The sequence below is a fragment of the Rhinatrema bivittatum genome, chromosome 4, assembly GCF_901001135.1.
Source record: "Rhinatrema bivittatum chromosome 4, aRhiBiv1.1, whole genome shotgun sequence".
In the NCBI taxonomy this organism is placed as follows: Eukaryota; Metazoa; Chordata; class Amphibia; order Gymnophiona; family Rhinatrematidae; genus Rhinatrema; species Rhinatrema bivittatum.
The window spans coordinates 149,111,005-149,128,135 of record NC_042618.1 but is presented as its reverse complement, the minus strand read 5'-3'; the positions used below and the strand labels follow the sequence as shown (position 1 = coordinate 149,128,135).

The following is a 17,131-nucleotide window of genomic DNA, read 5'->3' as shown; positions in this document are numbered from 1 at the left end:
GGGAGATGGGGCATCCAAATAGCAGATGAAATTTGTTGTGGACAAGTGCAAAGTGATGCACATAGAGAAAAATAATCCAAACTGTAGCTGTATGATGTTAGGTTTCACATTAAGAGTTACGATCCAGAAAAAGGATCCGGGTGTCATCGTGAACAATGCATTGAAATCTTTGGTTCAGTGTGCAGCAGTGGGCAAAAAAGGAAACCGAATATTAGGAATTATTAGGAAAGGACTGGAGAATAAAACAGAGAATGTTATGAAACGATATCATATCATTCCATGGTGAGACCACAACTTGAGTACTGTGTACAATTCTGGTCATAGCATCTCAAAAAAATAATATAGTAGAACTGGAAAAGGTCAGAGAAGGGCAACAAAATTGATACATGTGATAGAATGGCTCCCCTGTATTGAAGGGCTAAAGAGATTAAGCTTCTCAGCCTGGAGGACTGAAGGAAGATATGATAATCATAAATAGATTATAATGGATAAATGTTAATTGATTGGTTATATCTTAAAAAATACAAAGACTCTGGGACACTCTATCGAAGTTAGTAAATGGTACATTTAAAACAAATCAGAGAAAATGCTTTTTTATTCAATACACAAGCTCTGGAATTCATTGCTGGAGAATGTGGGAAATGCAGTTAACAAAACTGGTTTAAAAAAGGTTTGGACAAGTTCTTAGAGAAAAAGTCCATAAACCATTATAAGCTAAGTAGACTTGGGGAAAGCCACTACTTAACCCTGGGCATTAGCAGCATGGGATCTATCTATTATTTTGGGATCCTGCAGGTACTGTTGACCTGGATTTGTTCACTACTGGGAACGGGATACTGGATTTGATGGACTATCAGTCTGACCCAGTATGGCAATACTTATGTTCTTATGTATTGCAGTTTATTCACCAATTTCACTTTAAAGAGAACTTGGCTTTTACCTCTGGGTATAATTATGTGATTTGGTCAATATGTAGGTATCTGCAGTAACTTGTAACAATATATAGCAATGAAAATTATTTTCCATGTTATACTGAATTTTGCTCTTTAATGCAGCTTTTCGCAAGAGATATTTTGTTTCACATTTGGGATTTTTTGTTTAATGTTTGATAATATACCTTTAGTATAAGCAATAACAGAAATGTACCTACTTATATACTGCTGTAAATATTTGAAGCATATTTTCAGTTTCAAAGAAGCAGCATGAGAAGTATGGAAACCAGAACTTAAATGATAAGAATGTCTGGAAAGGATAAGCAGCAACAGACAATTGTCTGTAGGTATACTAAATAATTGCTATATGCTATGGGGATATTGCAAACCAGGAGATCATTACACCAGAATTATACTCAAAAACTTACTGTTCCATTAACACCACAGGAAAATGTCTGTCTCATTCAATCAGAGGATTAGATGGCAGTAAAGAACCGTAAAGTCCAATAAGTCTGCCAAATGTACTTCCTTTTGCAATGCCATAGATCCCAGTTAACCTCTGTCTTCCTTTTAGTCTCCAGCCCCTACAAGGTGAAGCAAAACCCAGCATACTTAAAATTTCTCAGGGGTATGATGAAGTTCAATGGAAATGCATATTAAGTTTTTGCATTGCCCACAGAATCTGAAGACAACCATAGAAACTCAGAACTGACTGCAGATAAAGACCATTCCGTCCATCCAATCTGCTCATTTATATCTGCTCGACTTTATTTCTTCTTCCTATCCCTCAAAGATCCTCTGTTTTCTTAAATTCTGATAGGGTCCTTGTCTACACCAGCTCCATTGGAAGGCTGTTATGTGCATCCACTGCCCTTTTTATAAAGAAATATTTACTAGGGATGTGAATCGGGCTTCGGACGATTGAAAATATCGTATGATATTTTCAAAATCGTCAGAAATCGGGGGCTCCCCCAAAACGATAGGAATACCCCACGATATTGTTCGTGGGGGTTCTCTTATCGTTTTGGGGGAGGGTGGGAAAAACGCACACAAATATAACCCCTAAACCCACCCCGACCCTTTAAAACTAATCCCTTAGCTTCCCCCACCTTCCCGACCCCCCCAAAAAACTTTTTACAGGTAACTGGTGGTCCAGTGTGGGTCCCGGGAGCGATCTCCCGCTCCTGGGCCGTCGGCTGCCCCTAATCAAAATGGCGCCGATGGCCTTTACCCTTACCATGTGACAGGGTATCCGTGCCATTGGCCGGCAGTACTCCCTCCATGTGACAAGGGCCGGCCAATGGCACGGATACCCTGTCACATGGTAAGGACAAAGGCCATCGACGCCATTTTGATTAGGGGCAGCCGACGGCCCAAGAGCGGGAGATCGCTCCCGGCACCCACACTGGACCACCAGGTACCTGTAAAAAGTTTTTTTGGGGGTCGGGAGGGTGGGAGAAGCTAAGGGATTAGTTTTAAAGGGTCAGGGTGGGTTTTTTGTTTATTGGCTCGGGTGCAGCCGATAAAAACGCGATCGGGCCGGATGAAAAAAAAAAACACAATGTGAATCGGAACCGGAATCCGAACCGATTCTGGTTCCGATTCACAACTCTAATATTTACTTAGATTGCTCCTGTGTCTACTCCCTTTCACCCTCATCTCATACCCCTTCATTCCTGAGCCTCTTTTCCATTTAAAGAGACCCATCTCATGTGCATTTAATCCTTGGAGAAATTTAAATGTCTCTATCATATTTCCAATTTTCTTGCTTTCCTCCAGGGTATACATGTTTAGATATTTACGTATGTCTCCATATGCATTATGATGAAGATTAGGGATGTGCGTTTGTATTTAATGAATGCAAAAATGCAATGAATGAGGCCATTTTAGACTGCTTCTAAATAGAACAAACCAAAAAATGTTTCTTGGGTATTTGTATATTTTTTGTATTAAAAACAAATGGAGCCTCCAGCAGGGCCTGGCCTGGTGCCAAGCCCTAGGCCCAGGCCAGGCCTGGCACTGAGGCCTAGTTCAGTGCTGAAGCCAAGGCTTGGTCCTAGCCTGGCACCAGATCCCAGCCCTGAAGCCTGGTCCTGATGCTAATGGAAAGACCCAGCACCAATGCCCAATCCAAGGTCTGGTCCCAGTATTGAGGCCTAGGCTTGAAGCCAGTGCCCATCCCTGATAACTAGACCCAGCACCACTGCCCATCTCTACGGCCTAGGCCCAGCACTGATCCTAGCTCTGAAGCTTTGTCTCATTGTCAAGGCCTGCACCTGAAGCCTGGTCTTGGTGCAAGGCCTAGGCACTTCATCAGGGTCCGATCCTGAGGTCTGGTCCAGTGGCTCAGGCCTAGGCCCAGCACTGGGTTCCGGCCCCTAGGACTGGTTCCACATTGAGGTCTAGGCCTGATCCTAGTGCTGAGGCCCTAGCCTGGGCCTCCTGATGCCTTCTTCATATCTCAGTGCTTCAAAAATAACAATGTTCACTTAAAGAATAATATATGAGTGGCATCACTGTGGTGTCTTCCTCCAAAGCAGATGGCACCATTTTTATGTACAATTATAGAAATGTACAGCTGTACATCAAAATCTGCTCTATCGGAAGGCATTGCAGTGGACAGCATCATTTTTGAAGCATCAGAGCATGAAGAAGGCCTCCTGATGAATGTAATCCTTGGCACTGGAACCAGGCTTCAGGACTGCACCCTGGTGTCAGACTTATGCTTTGGTACCAGGATTAGGCCCCAGGGCTGGCCCATGTGCCAAGCTTAGGCCTCAGTGCTGGGACCAGGCCTCAGAGCCAAGCTGTGGCACCCGGCCTAGGCCTTGGTGATAGAACCAGGCATCAGGGGGATGAGCCTAGGCCCAGACACTAGAACCAGGCTTCAGGGCAGGTCCAGGTGTTGATTTTGGGACCCAGCCTCAGGACCAAGACCAGGCACCAGGCTTAGGCCTTGGTGATGAGACCAGCCTCAGGGCTGGGTCCTGGTGTCGGGACTATGTCTCAGTGAGGGAATCAGGCCTCAAGACCAAGTTTAGGTATTGGCACAGGATGAGGCCTCAGAACTGGGTGTAGGCCTTGGTGCCAAGACCTGGTTTCATGATCAAGCCTTGGCATTAGGACCAGATCTCAGGGACAAGACCAGGCACCAGGCTTAGCCTTGGTGATAGTACCAAATCTCAGGGCTGTGCCCTGTTGTTGGTCCTAGGCCTCGGCTATGAGACAAGGTCTCAGGGCCAGACTTAGGACTTAGTGCTGGTACCCTGCCTCATGGTCAGGATTTGGCGTTAGGACTAGGGTTCAGGGCCAGGCCTTGGTCCCAGAACTAGGCCTCAATGCTGGGCCCCAGCAATGGGCCTAGGCCTCAGTGCTGTGCTTGATGCCAGGCCCAGATCATATGATGGCCTGTTTATTCGGGGGGGGGGGGGGGGGGTGGTTAACAGTTTTGGGGGGGGGATTTGGTAAATGAACTGAATTGAAAAAAATTAAAGAAACTACATCCAGATGAAAAATACGATTAAAAAAAAATGAAAAAAATGAAGTGAACTGAAAATGTTGGGGCCTATACATCCTTAATGAAGACCATGGATCATTTTAGTAGCTACCCTGTAGACTGGCTCTATTCAGTTTATATCCTTTTGAAAGTGCAGTCTCCAGAATTGTACACAGTACTCTAAATAAGGTTTCATTATAGATTTATATATAGGCATTATCAGCTCCTTTTTCATGCTGGTTATTCCATCTTTCTGGCTGGTTATTCCATCTGGCTGGTTACCATCTTTCTGGCTTTTGCATCACCTTGTCTCTCTGGCCACCGTAAGATCACTAAATTTGATTGCCCCCAGATTCTGCTCTTGTTTTGTGCATAGAAGTGCTTCACCCGTATACTGTACCATTCCTATAGGTTGTTGCTACTCAAATGCCTAACTCTACATTTTTTAGAATTAAATTTTAGCTCATTCCTTAAGCTTTAGTATAGTCTTCCTCATGTTTTCCATACCTTCCAGGGTGTCTACCTTATTGCAGGTTTTCATGTCATCCACAAAAAGGCAAACCTTTCCCAATAGCCCTTCTGTAATATAGCTGATGAAAATGTTGAAATGAACTGGATTGAGAACTGATCCTTGTGGCACCTTCCCTTTCCTCAGAATGAACTCTGTTTACCATTATTTTTTGTTGCTTCCCACTCAACCAGTTTCTTACCAAATCAGTCATTATTACTCTTCACTTCCTAGGTGCAGTAGCTGTTGAGCTTGTAGCTTTGAGATTATGCGCATGCCTCCTTTCTGCTGTACTTTGTGATTGCTGGTGGATTATTGTTGGCTGGCTTGTGACTATAACTATTTTGAACCACTTGTACCACCATGTTTAGTGTCTTTATGGTCACTATCTTTTTGTTTAGGGCCTATTAGAAAATTCACAGGAAGTAAACTATGGATTGCTTTAGAATAATTAGGGGTTCATTGCAATACTGAAAGATGGGGTTGGCTTTATTGCTGACTTGATTTCAATTCACTTCTAAATAAATTACAAAAAAAAACATTCAATTAACATATATACTCTTAAGGTTGCAGGAGACACAAAAGGCACAAGGTCCCATAACTTGAAGGCCTATTTTATAAGCTATCAGTCTGACAGGGGCCCCACTGAGCACAGAAGTGAAAAAAATGCCTTAGAGGATGGAGGTCTCCTTTGAGAACTCTTCAGGGATGAATGTGACCTACTATGTAGAATCTTGGAAACCATACCACAGTTTCTGTTTGCAAAATGTGATAATTTATTATAAGTGTACTCACTGTAGAAGGAAGTGTGATGACTGAGTCGTAAATTTAATCTAATTCAATGAATCACACACTGGGCCTCTCCCAGTGGGTGATACATGCATATTTCACTTTTATCTTAAATATCAAGTACTTATCACCAACAATATTCAATAAAGAGCCAAAATTATTGACAGTTGGCAAACAAGTTAGGGTAGCTATTGGCAGTTCTCTCTAGCTCTGTTGTTGACTTTTGTTTGTGATTTCATCAGGACTGCCATAGCAACCCTGACTCATAATATATTTGCTGTATTTGAAACAAATTTTAATCTTCAACCAACTGCCTTATATTTGTAACCCTTCCTTGAGAAGGGGATCACACTTTCCAGCCCTGCTGAGCACCGACTCACTCGTTGCAGGATGGAGTAAAAGAGATTCTAAGAAAGGGAACAGGATAACCTAAGAGGTTCATACTCAACAAACAGTCCATACACTTGTGTTGCATTTCAACCAAAAATATAGATTTTACTGAGAATAAAAAAGCAGGCACAAAAAATTATTAGTACACAGTCCCAGAGCAAAAATCCAAACAGACAGTTTTTCAGGTTTCAAATCCAAATTTGCAGACACATTTCTTATGCTGCTTAAGTCACTTAACACTTCACACTGGATTTCCCTAGTGCTTTCATAGAGGCCTTTTCATTTTCAGGCCTCCCCAAGAATGTTAGAGAATCCTTCTCAGGTTTCACTGATGGCTAAGTGGACCAAAAGAAATCCTGCCCTTTTTCCTTAGGATCCACACCATCTGCAGGAAAGTGACATTCCTTCTCCCAAGGATCACTTAAAAGCCTTGAAGCAGAGCAGAGCCCCTGCTCTCACTCCCTACAAACTCCTTCTAAGTATATGTCAAGTTTTTTTCATTCATCTCCCCACCACTGACCTGTGGAGTCACCTGTCATAGAGCTCCTTTTGTTGTCCCGCTGTTTGAGGGATGGACCATCCTGCCACTCTTAGATGACACTGTTCCTTAGGAAGTAGGAACATGCCCCATTCTGATACACAGTGAAGCCAGGCAGGTGTAACAAATTAAAACAATAAAATGATATAAGCACATTTGTCAACTTGAAAATGGTGATGAACATTCTGTTCACCTAATGGATTATTAGAGGGTACCAAGAGCTGACCAATCAAAGCTTATGATTCTCTTTTCACTCTTCTAGACGATGCCCATAATAATTGTAATATTATAGTTTGTTAAACAGATGAAGCATTGATGGTACAAAATGGGACTGCCTGAAGCATTCTAGTACTATAAACAAACATGAGTCCTTTTTATGTTATATTTTTTCAGTAGCAGCATCATTTACCAATGAGAATTTTCTTTCTGTTTTGAGTTTGAAGTATTGACACATGAGAAAGGAGAAAGATCATCATCACCATTGCCAAACCATGTGGAAAGAGCAGAGGAGGCTTGGAAGCTTCTGACGAAGGGGGAAGGAGGAGAAATTAAAAGAAAGGATGAATGGGAGCTCAGGGGAGTACAAGTTGGTAGGGATAACCAAAGGATGAGCAGAAAAAAGATGATAGGAAAAAATTAGAAGAGAGCAAAAACTTAGAATGGAAAAGTGTAAGGACAGTAGAAGAGTTATAGGAAGTGATGAGGATGTGGGCAAAGAAACTGAAGAGAAATAAAAAACTGAGGAGAAGAAAAAAGATCAGAGATACAAAGCCACATCCAGAATCAGATGAGAAACAAGGAAAGAAAGCAGAAGACTTTTGGTGAACAGATTTGTATTTAGATTGTAGACCTCTGCCCACACTTCCCAGTGTACACCCAATATCAGCCAGTGATCTCTCAGCAGGGTGCATTGACATACACAAGTCCTCCTGACAGCTGGGCATGCACAGACATTATTTTTGTTTTGTTCCTGGGGGGGGGTGTGGGAGGGGGGCACATATCATTAGTTATTTGTTTAATTCCTTTTTGTCTATTTAAAATGAAAATAAAACCAAAACAAACACAATTTTTGAAAAAAGAAATGAAAAGCAAAATGTAGAAACGTTAAGTGCCTGAAATGTTTTTTTCAAATAATCACTCCTGACTCTGTACTGCTATCCCTCCCCTCATTCTTGCTCTTTACATTGTTTGAAATTTTCTTTCCCTACTCATGAATGCTCTGCCAGTGAGTCAACTGCAAATGGTGGCAAAGGTCAAGATCTATGCCCTCCAGGGACAGATTTATTTATTATTTATGTTCTGCCTTTCAAGCACTTTCCTGTTCCCAAAGGGCTTATAAATTTGCGCCTATGGTAAGGAAGGTGAACTAACTTACCCCAAGACACAAAGAATAGTAGCAGGATTTGAACCCTGGCTTCCCTGGTATGCAGCCCAGCATTTTAACCACTGGACTTGGCTACTCTACCATGTTGCTGTGCCTAAGCACTTTTGGTGCGTTCTATGCCCCAGCTCCTGTAATGGTCTGTTTCAGGGCAGCAGAGTGCTAATCTCTGCTGAATGAGATTCAGCCACTCATAAATGTTTGTGAACCCTAGACACAGGCATAATGGGTGCCGACTGACAAATCCAGCTTGGCCCAAGCTGGAACCATTCTCTTGTATGTAAGAAATGAGCAATAGGGCCTGCCGTTGCGATCATCGGTCTACAGGCTGCCCCACAGACCGCCACTCTTACCTCCAGCCCTGACAGTCAGAGCTTGCCTTTGCAACGAGGTTCCCTCCTCCTAGTTGCCATTGGTCCTCCCTCTTGTTCCAGTTCCGTTTTCCCTTGACTGCGTTGGATTGACCTCAATTTTGCCTGCCCGACCATTCCCATCTGCTGCCTGGAACCGACCACTGCCTGCCTAACCATCCTTGTCTGCCGCCTGGAACCAACCACTGCCTGCCTGACCACGTATTGACTGATCATCCTTGGACAACACTCTGGCTTGATCCTTGCGCCACACTCTGCCTTCCACTTCACTATCGTTCCGGGAGACCACCAGAGGCCCACCTAAGTCCAGGCGGTCCGGGCACCCAAGGGCTCAACCTGCGGAAACCCCGGACTGTTATTGGTGAAGCTCCAGCTAGCCTCTGTTTCCTTGTGTGCTCCGTCTCCTGGTGGCAGGCGCCCTCTGGGTCCGGCCAGAGGGCCATACCAATCCTGCACCAGGCCAAGGGTCCACCTCCAGCGCAACACCCACTTGACCTTTTTAAGTTACCAGTTCAAATTTATCAAAAATATGTCACTTCAATTTAAATTTGTAACTCTAGCTAGAATTGTTTGTGCAGTTTTACAGTTCAAGCTCACATAACCAACCAGCTGAAGCACTAGACACTTGAATTATATAAGCAGTTAGCAGGGATCCTAGGTGCTTGGCCACTCTCACTAGTTACTGGCTCTCAGTATAAGCCTTGGAAGCCTGCTTAACTCTCAAAATACTACAAGCTACCCTAACTAACAAAAGTTAATAAAATATCTATCTATACCCATCTCCTGCAAGATTCTTTCAATTAGTCCCTATAACACAGTATGTCTGACAGAATATGTACATGCTATACTTAAGTGCTGCTTAACCCTTTCTTGGAGGCACACCTAGCCGGTTGGGTTTTCAGGATTTCCACAATGAATATGCATAAAATATATTTGCATATCCTGGGTCTCTAAAGTATGATCTATTTTATGCATATTTATTATGGATATCCTGAAAACCCAACTAGTTAGGTGTGCTTCCAGGAGAGGGTTGAGAAAAACTGCTATAATTAATTTTATTTATTTATTTACTATTTTTCTATACTGGCTTTCATGACAGGTATCACATCAAACCGGTTTACATTTAACAGGGTGTGCAATATACAGAGAACTCGAGCAACTATAACAAGTGCATGGTTAACGGAAATGCAGTTACAATAAAACAGGGAAGTACACAACTGGGAGCGGAGGAGGAAGAAGAAAAGAAAGATTAACTGACAGCAAATTATTTACAGAGATGCAAAATTAATTCCAATGTAGAAGAATTGATATTGTGAATGAGATTGATGACATAGTGTTGGTGTTGGTGAATGGTTTCTATTTGAACCCATTGTTAACAAAGTGTTTGTGATGTTGGTAACAGGGATCAGTCGAAGTCTGGATTGGCTTTTTTAAAAAGCCAAGTTTTCAGCCTTTTCCTGAAAGTCAGTAAGCACGGTTCCTGTCGCAGGTCGGCTGGGATGGAGTTCCATAAAGTTGATCCTGCTGTTGAGAGCGCTCTTTCCTTGAGGGATTTATGTTGAAAGGTTTTTGCGTGTGGAACATGGAGTGATTCTTTATAACACTCCCTAATGGGTCTGGTGGAGGTATGTTTTTTGAAAGGAATTTGTACGTTGAGCAGGGCGTGTTGATGGATGACTTTGTAAATGGTGGTGATGGATTTGAACATGATTCTGTAGTGAATTGGTAACCAATGAAGGGCTTTGAGGATTGGGGTGATGTGGTCAAATCTCTTGGAGTTAGTCAGAATTCTGGCGGCTGTATTCTGCACCATCTGTAGAGGTTTGGTATGGGATGCAGGGAGACCTAGTAGAATAGAATTACAATAATCTAGTTTGGAGAAGATTATTGCTTGTAGAATTGTTCTGAAGTCCTGGGAGTGGAAGAGAGGCTTAATTCTTTTAAGGACATGTAATTTGTGGAAGCAATCCTTAGTAGTTTGATTGATGAATGGTTTTAGGTTGAGACGGTTGTCAATGATAACACCTAGGTCTCTTGCGTGCGAAGTTTGAAGGTTGGCTGGTAGGTTTGAAGAGATGTTATTGTTTTCTGGGGATATAAGCAGAAATTCTGTTTTTGAAGCATTGAGAATTAGGTTTAGACTGTTGAGGAGGTGTTTGATCTCAAGTAGGCAGCTGTCCCAGAATTCTACTGTTTTTGTAATGGATTCTTTTACAGGGATCATGATCTGAACATCGTCTGCGAATAGGAAATGTTTCAGGTTTAGTTTCATTAGCAGTTGGCAGAGTGGGAGCAGGTAAACATTTAAAAGGGTGGGTGAGAGGGAGGAGCCCTGCGGAACCCCTAGCGAGGATGAATAGTAGTGAGATTCTTTAGTATAAATTTTGACCTTGTATCCTCTGTTCTCCAGGAAGGTTTTAAACCAGGTCAGTGCTGTGCCAGTAACTCCGATGTTTGCCAGCTGATTTAGAAGGATGTGATGGTTGACTGTATCGATGGCTGACTGTATAATTGTTTTCAATTAGCTGAAAATAAAAATAAAACAAGGTTCAGCTGAATGTTTCGCTAAGATTTCTGTCACCTAGTTCAGATATATTCTAAATCGTAGATTTTATTTCACAAAAGTTTAATCTATCTTCTAGTTCAGAGGAGGCAACTCCAATCCCTGAGGGCCAGAAACAGATCTGGTTTTCAGGATATCCACAATGAATATGCATGAGATATATTTGCATACAGTGGAGGCAATATACACAAATATACCTTATAAATATTCATTGTGGATATCCTGAAAGCCAGATCTGTTTGTGGATCTCTAGTAAGGAGTTGCCTGCCCCTATTCTAGCTTAAACACCACACCAGACAATACAAAGCTCTTCAGAAAAGGGTCAGGACCAGGGGGCATGGTGTCGTGTAAGCCAAGTGGAGCTTCCCTTTCTAAACGTGCCCAACACTCTTCCCTGATCACCTGCTTCTGGCCTGAGGTCTAAAGGACAGTGTTGATACTGACCCTGGCCAGGGTGGTGTTTGCAAGCAGTAGGGGGAAGGATGACTGACTGACTGACAGGGAGGATCGAGAAGAGGGAGCAACCGGAAGGGGGTGAGTTTGACAAGAAAGTAAATTCCATTGGGGAGCGAGGAGCCTGCACTGTATTCAAGGTAACACAACATTGTATTGCTTACAGGAAAATCACTGTTCACCAGAACGTAGAGGATATAAAAGCCAAGGTACCGCCTCATCTGTTGTGTGGAGTTGGACTTGTTCCCGCATATCCGAAGTGAAGTCCCAGCTCCACATGATAAGTGCTAACTGTTACGGTGCTTGCCATTGTCTATATGTAGGGCCAGTTTTGAAACACCAGTGGTACTTTGCAGCAGGGGCGAAGTGTTCAGCTTAAAGCGCATGCGAGGATTTTGAAATCACCTTGCTGCCCATAGTTGGCCCGGTCCACCCTCCCCCAACTCGTTTCTTTTTGCTGCAGGTAAAAGCACCCGTCCTGTGCAATATCAAGGGCACTTTTACCTATTGAAGGAGAGGGAAATTTTCAGCAGGCCTTTTCCCTGGGGTAAACAGATTATTTACCCTTGGGGAAAGCTTTGAAATAGCTGTCTTATGGAGGCTAATGTCAGCTGACCTTGTAAATTACTCTCTACACTAAGCCTGGTAGCCCATTTACATTAGAGTCTATTTTCAAAGGAAAACAATTATCAACCCTAAAAACAATTTACTTTACCACCTGCAATTTGGACTTGGGGTGGGGAGAGGGATGCAAATCTAGACAAACATTATACTCGCAATCTATGTAGCTAGGCTTAGAACAGATAGCAGGATCTTTTCTAAAAGAAGCAGTATTTTACAGGCTTAACTGTTGTTACAATGGTGTCATTGTTCTGGCACATGATTTTGTTAACACATTTACTATTGCTCATGGCAATTACCACATTCTTAGCTAATGTTTCCACAACGTTTGCAAAAGTTTGGAATCTGGCAGGTTAACAAACCTCTCAGGCCTGTAAGTCATTGCCGTTATACAGGGTGATGACAAAATCCATGTACATCTACAGTTTTCAAATGCACTTACTGGTGCACGGGGGATTTTCCCATCACTTTGTGAAATTATAGTGGGCAATGTGTAGCATATGTTGCCCACACTTTGACACACCAGGTTAAGTATATTTTTGGCCTACAGAGCACTTTTCACATTTAGATTGTGGGGATCCATTGCCAAGTACTGTGAGCTGTTTGGACTATCTAGTCAGTCCTATCTTTGTTACCCTCACTTTCCCTCAGTGGCCATCTTATTTCCTGTTTAGATAATGTATTTATATTTAGGCTTTTTCTTCTGTAAGTTTCCAGACCCCCGGTCCTACTACATGGTCTTCATACTCTGGTTCCATCCTTGTTACCTGAATCCAGAAATCTTTATTGTCTGCCTTCAGCGTTCCTGTTTGACCTCCTTCATGGTCCTGGATTCCTGGTGTGCTCAAGCTCACCTCTCCATTCCAGGCTTTTAGCTCCTTGCTTGCTCCAGAGGCTTCCCTCTGCCTCATGTCTCACCAACACTAGCACCTGAGGGCTCAGCTTGAGGGGCATAGGCAGAAGACACTTGGTTTTGCATCTCTGTTTTGCATCATCATTGGCCTAGAATAGCCTCTCCATACATCAGGCTGCTTATTTCTGGGGCACTCCTCAGACAGGTGACATCACATAGATTGTGTGCCATTGTACATGCCAGGGCCTTTGTAGAATGAGCCACAAGGTTTCATTTATTTCTCAAGTGCTTCTATTTTGGAGACTCGGGCTTTCATTTTTCTTTTCTTTCTACCCTTCTGCAGCATCCTCCCAGGTCCTGGAGCCCTCCTTGCAGGAGGAGGAAGAAGAAAAGGAAGAAGAGGAGGAAGAGAAAGAGGAAGTAGGAAGAGAAGACAGGCCCACCATCTACTGTAGAAGGTCCACCATCCAAGGCGAAAGCCAGACCTCCGTCACCCTCAGGGTTGATCTCATCATGGAGACCATAGTTCACATGGCACAAGTGCGGCTCCAAAATGTTGCTTTGTTGCCTGGGTTTAGGGACTTCAGGGAGAACTTCAGGGGGGTTTCACAGTATTTTCATGCCAGACATTGAGCACTTATGGGCTGAACTGTGGGCCATCCTTACCTGTCCCCAGCAGCAGAGAGCCAAGGCTCAACACCTGCTGATCCCTCAGTTTAATTTGATTTTATTTTCTTTATTTTCAATATGTTTAAAAAAAAATCCTAAAAATTTCAATCTGCATTTATCTTATGTATCCTGTGTTTATTTCACATAGTAAATGTGTCAGGATTTATGAGGGTAATTTTCAGACAGCCATCATAGTGATAAAGCCTACGTATACACTGTACATGCAGACATTACCAAGGATTTTTAAAATGAACTTACGTGCATAAATTCAGTTTGAAAATACTTGGGTAACTGGTGGAGTATGCCCATGAATTACCTCACACAAATTTACACCTGCTCCAAACAGGGTGTAACTTGCTTGGAATAATTTACGCATAGGGAGCCCAACTTTCAAACCTGTTTGCAGTACACGGTTTGTGAGTATAAGTAGATTGTAGAAATGTATACAAGTATTTTATAAACCATGTAGTAGATGCCATTCGGTTTATAAAATACCATATATTTCTACCCTGAAAATACACGCGTATGTTGTAGTAAAATGCATATTTCTAATGCCAGAAAATGCATACTTTATCTATTCCATAAATGTACACACGTACAAATATAATATGTCTGCTTAATAATACTGAATTAAACACAGAGGTAGGTATTTCATAAAGTAAATGTGTATACTGTTCTGAAAATACTTACTTGCATGTATATTTGGGCTCACCAGTTCACCCATTCCTTCCCCAGTTCATCCAGGCCCTCTAGCACAACCTCCACCAGTTCACTCAGACTTTTCACCCATAAACTGCAGATAAAAAACATGTCCAACCTTAATTGCCGGAGCCTATTGGCAGTTGTCAAAAGGTTTGGTTAAGTTCAGTAAGGTATGCGTATCTACCTCGTACACAACAGCAACTTGTGCATGTAAATCTGAACCCCTTTTTTCCCCTTTTTTCCTTTGGTAAAATATACATGCCATACTGCAAATACACGCAGACCCCTGGGTTTATAAAAGAGCATACGTGTGCATGCATATGCTATTTACATGTGTACATGCACTTTTTATATGCAAAACCCCTTAAAAAATACTCCATAGTTTTATAAATAAAAAAAACTATGTGCATAAACGATGAATCCACCCCATCCCCACCCCGAAATGCTTCAGCTCAGTACGTATAAAAGTATGCATGCTAACTGAGTTGCATGTGTACTTTTATGCGCTCAGTCCCCTTAGGTTTTCAAAAGCAGATTTATCCTTTTGAAAATTACCCCCTCCCCCATTTGTGCTTTTTCACATATTTACAAATATTTCAAAAAGAAGGTGATGACCCAAAGCCAGGGAGCATTACAATTATCATCATCCTTTAATTCTTTCATGCTTTTCCAGCTAGGGAGTTGAAGGCGTGTTACAATATGTTAAGACACACAATTTACAGAGTTGTAATGGCAATATAAGGTTTAAGCATATAAAAATAACTAAATAATAAAGTTAACATATATGCAGTACAATAAGTTAATCAAGATATAGAAACTTATGGGTGCTGGTGAGCATTTACAAGCACAGCATGGCATAAATTCCCATTTGGAGAGTTATAGAAATAATAAAAACATTCACACTTGTGTGCAACAGAGTCAGATTATAGGAGCTGAGGTCTGACAGGGTGAAGGCTACTGTTCACATTCATAGCAGGCTAAGCATTCTCATTCACAGGGTTCAAGCCACAGATAGAAACTATGCACTTGTATATAACAGTGTACAATAAAGAAAACTTAAAAACTTAGGAAAAGATGCCTATAGTATACAATAAATACAAAGTTAAAAACTTACAGGACAATGGCTAATATTTTTCTTTACCTTAATTTATTTATTTATTTTGAAGGTTTTATGTTCTGCCTAGCACAAGCTTGAAGCTACACCATTCTAAGCAGATCACAAAACAACACACATTAAAATCATCACAGTCCACGATACATGAATTATATATTTTCAAAGGGCTTACACACATACATGTAGCATATATTGTAGGATTTTCAAAAGCCCATTTACACACGTAAACCTTTTTAGAATTACCTCCATAGTAACTTGGTATCAGGAGGATTGGTGAAAGTCTTAGAAGTCTGATTGGGAGGATATCTTGGAGAGTTCTATAGGTCACTGGTTGGGTGATGGTTATTTTGAAGTGAGTGTAGGTTTCTTCTCTGCGTTATTGCTGTAGGCTAAAAGCTCTTTGAAACTACAAGGTTGTTAGCATTTTTCTAGAGGCTAGTAGGTCTGGGGCTTGCCTAATGTTTGGTAGTAGTAGAAAGTTCCATAGAGCTAGGACTGCATCTCTTAAGATCCTTTCCCTGGTGCTTACAAGGTGACGTGCCTTAAGCACTGGTACAGCTAAACAGGCTTTTGATAGCGAGCACAGGGGCAGGAAGGCATGTAAGGTAAGGTGGAATCTGAGTTCAAGTAGTACTTGAGGTCTGTCAGGACTTTGTAGGATAGAGTTAGGATTTTAAATGTGGCATGGTAGAACATGGGAGCCAAGGCTTTCAAGGTAAGTGAGGTAAGTGTGATCCTGTCAAACTTTCTCCCATTTGCCTGTATTCGAGCTGCAATATTTTGAATGAGTTGTAGTTGTTGTTGTGTATGTGGGCAAGACTGATGCTACCTGCAGGGAGGAGCCAGCAGGCAGACCCAGGCAAAGCAGATACCTGTCAAAACCTTCATTTATACCAGTCCACATTCCTCTCGGGTTGAGCTTTAGGGTACCAGGGCCAGTAGGACTTGGAAGGGATCTCTGCTGATGGCAAAAGAGAAGGTCTGTACTTAGATAGAGTCGTAGGCAGGTGATGGTCAGGCATATCCGGGATCCAGGCAGTGGTAAGAGGCAGGTAGCAGTCAGGCATATCCGAGCTTCAGGCAATGGTCAGAGACAGGCAGCAGTCAGGCATATCAAAGGTCCAGGCAAGGTCAGAGGCAAGCAGAGGTCAGAAATATCTGGGATCCAGGCAGAGATCAAAACCAGATATCCATGTGAAGGAAAAGAGGGCCGGATTGGCTGGGCAGGTAGGCAAGGGCAAGAAAAGCTGGACAAAGACTGAAGACAGGATGTATGAAGCCTGAAGACTGAATGCCGAGAAGCAACATGCACTAGTGAGGAGTAGCTAGACCTGTTGCTGAGGCAGAGAGAAAAGGCCAGGGAAGCCTTTTATAGGCTTGGTGTGTAGGGTCTCAGAAGGCACCGCGGGCTTTTCCCCCCTCGGGGCCCATTAAAAGAGTGAGGTCAGGCGTGCACAAGCGCGACTAAGGAGGAGCATGGATGGATGGATGGACCCAGCTAGGGAGGTGCAGAGTTGGTGGTGTCTCGCTGTATTGGAGCCTGGTGTCTTAGTACAGCGAGAGCCAGTAGTGTCAGGCCATGACGGAAGCCCGTCAGGTGGCCCTGCTGGGGACGTGAGTGCGGCGGTTCACAGGGGCAGCCAATGAACCACCAAATGTAATAGCTGCTGCTTTAGTCTGGAAGGCATCCCATTGTAGAATTTGTTGTCAAAGTCCAGAAGGATGACTGTTGCAAAAGCAAAGTCTTCAAG

At 42.6% G+C, this 17,131-nt stretch overlaps 1 long non-coding RNA gene across 1 annotated transcript in view; it reads left to right on the top strand.

Moving 5' to 3' along the window:
- The window catches only part of LOC115090191, a 108,327-nt gene extending 94,645 nt beyond the window's left edge, over positions 1-13,682 (top strand). Inside the window, exon 4 of the long non-coding RNA XR_003856330.1 lies at positions 13,239-13,682. This is a non-coding gene — a long non-coding RNA (uncharacterized LOC115090191). The remainder of the gene's footprint in view (positions 1-13,238) is intronic.
- The last annotated feature ends 3,449 nt before the right edge of the window (positions 13,683-17,131 follow it).